Here is a 3004-nt window from a genome sequence, read left to right on the forward strand (position 1 = left end):
CCCCACCTTGGAGAGGAAGGACGATACCCAGTATCTTGACATTGTTGGGTTGGCACCAATTGATCGCAGCCGAATTGGGAATACTAAAACACCGTGTCATCTGAAAAACACAATCTCTTGATAAATCTCTGACTCTAACCCCTCAAAATGATTCAAGATCCTGACGCTTGAGTCTTATAAAGAACGGACAAACTGGTTGGCCACGTTGCTTCTTATGAGTCGATTGTATGTCATCTCAATATCAACGATGTGCTGAAGTGCTTAATTTTTTGTCATTTTAAGGGACTTAGATACTAGGTGTTTTAATGGATTACCATTATAAATAATCATGTTGTTTGTAGATTTCAAATAGTCAAATTTTGTCCGCTCGCAAAAACTTCAGAATAGCTCACATGCTCTACTAGAGCTTTGCTAAGAGCAGAACAAAACCCTGTGTGCTCTCGTCACATGCTTCCAAAAAGAAATGTTAGAAGTTTGGAACCTAGAGCATATAGTCACCATGTTGCCCTCACTTAGGGACTGAAAGAATGACCTCTTCATTATGCACTGGGATTATAGAGCCTGAATATATTAGCTAAGCTTTTAGAAGTAGCCAATAATCACATATTAGTAGAAGAACACAATTATGCCTTCTCTCGCAACATTCAAAATAGAAAAAAACCAACCATCACCCACCTTAAAGAATCATCCACAAAGAAGGGTGGAAACTGAGACACAATCTTTGCTCTTGTACCCGAGCACTCTTTGAAGACTTACGATCACACCTAGATGATCGGGTGTTAAAATGAAGACCGGCTTGATATGTGGAGCGACTGCCGCTCACTTATGAGATCCCCGTGGTTTTGAATTTGATTAGGCGGTTTAGATGGAAGCTCTTTCCAGGCAGAGTTTTAAGTCCATTTGCATTTCATGTTTTCCTTTCTTTTAGGTTAGGGTTTCGAAGTTTCACATATATTAGTGAACTTCACCCTAGGATTTTGAGGTTGTTCGTTTAGTTACTATGTAAATCCTCATCTTAAGGCTCCTGCATGATTGTATGTCGTGCAGTACAATTCCTAACACTAATAAAGCATCAGCATGAAACATTAAAATTTCTTTTCAAAAACGACAAATGTCAAATAACAGGATAGCCCGGAAGACTACTGAGGTTCCTCGATATCTTCGTGTGCCCCCTACCCTTTCTTCCTTTGGTTTCTATTAATAAACTATTCAACCTTTCAGCCTTTCCCATTTGGAAATTCAATATCCAAACGTGAAAACCTATACCTAGAAACTACTTAAGGTCAAAGTCATATCCTTAATTGAGAGTTTTCTTAAGTAACTTTAGATGTTGAAGATGTAATTAAATAAAGGGCTTGTTCTTATATGTAAAAGAAGACCCCATAACCAATCTAAACCCAACCTAATCCTCATATTAGATAATGGAATTGATCTGTCAGGTTTAAACCGCAAACCAGTGTAGATATCAAACGTTTCATAGTCTGAGTAAACCCATTATGAAGTTGTACTTCTATCTTTCGAGGTTGTTTATTATTTTTTATGACGCGCTCGATTACTTGAACTAACAAAACCTTCGAACTCGTGCAACATTTAAAAGCCTCGTGTCGAAGCGGGAAAACCGAAACTTGAGTCGGATCGCAATGACAAAAAACAAATCAACGAAGAACCAGCACTCGACCACTTAATGGGTTCTTTGAAGAAAGAAAATAAATGCTAGAAACCCTTAGCTTGTCGGTCATTTGGGGAAAAAACTGCAAACAATTCACCAACATGGTGAATTTCCTCGTAGTCGGCTCATCACTTATATACAACTTCATCTTCGATCATCCCTTAACTCTTTTAGAGTCATCACATCCACCTACCACATAACTATAAAATTACCCGATGATGGACAAGTGATCTCCATTCAAGGCAATCTGGAGCAGTCTTATACTTGTTACCTCAGTACAGTCGAAACCGTTCACCAAGAACTTTTAAAACTTGATACATAACGAGGAGGGGATTTCGAGACCAGTGAGACCACCCCAAAAAATTCCAGTAGCAAAAATGACACTGGTAAATTTTTCTCACAAAGTGATATTTTTATCGCATATCACAAGGGCGAGCTGATCAATACTCTCTAAAACCACTGAGATGTTTTTGCCTGGTTAGTTGTTGAGATGCTTGAAGTATCAATCGATGTCACCTGTCATCGACGGATTGTCGACCCAACGGTCTAACCCATGAAGCAAAAAATGAGGATGTCTGCAGTCACACCTGTTGAGTCAATCCAGAAAGAAATATAGATTCTGTTAGAAGCTAACTACATCCGAAATAGCCCAATACTAGAGATTTCGGCAACCCCTACATGCTGACATAGTTTCTGAAATATGAATGTAACATATAACTATATAATGAAGATCTGATGAAAACTTTTGTAAACTAATATTCACGATCGTCGTATTTAGAATTTGGTGATTCTTTGCTGACATAGTTTCTGAAGTATGAATGTAACATATAACTATATAATGAAGATCTGATGATAACTTTTGGAAACTAATACTCACGACTGTCGTATTTAGAATTTGGTGATTCTTTTTGAATCGTTGAAGTTGGTCTATATATTGTGTACGGACAAATGTTGTATTTGGTGTAAAACTGTAATCCTACTCTCTCAGTTGTAAGAGAAATGACTGCATTTATACTTACTCACTTATAGTGATTACATCGATTGTCCTAAACCCTATAATTTTTTTCTTTTTTTTATTTTTCTATGTAAAAAAGTATGGTGTCTTCTCCTATGCCATATTGTTATTTGAATACGTGTTGGATTTTTGTGCAACATTACAATAATAGTTAATCACTCTATCGCCATAAATTTTCTAGCAACAAATATAAAGATTCAAATTTTTGAGTAAGTTCCATCTATAAGCAAGAAAATTCTCTTTCATTAAGTATTTGACCTAGATCACTTTGAATGTATATACAAAAAATACAATTATATATATATATATATATATATAGC

Source organism: Phalaenopsis equestris, unplaced genomic scaffold, assembly GCF_001263595.1.
Source record: "Phalaenopsis equestris unplaced genomic scaffold, ASM126359v1 Scaffold000878, whole genome shotgun sequence".
Classification (NCBI taxonomy): domain Eukaryota; kingdom Viridiplantae; phylum Streptophyta; class Magnoliopsida; order Asparagales; family Orchidaceae; genus Phalaenopsis; species Phalaenopsis equestris.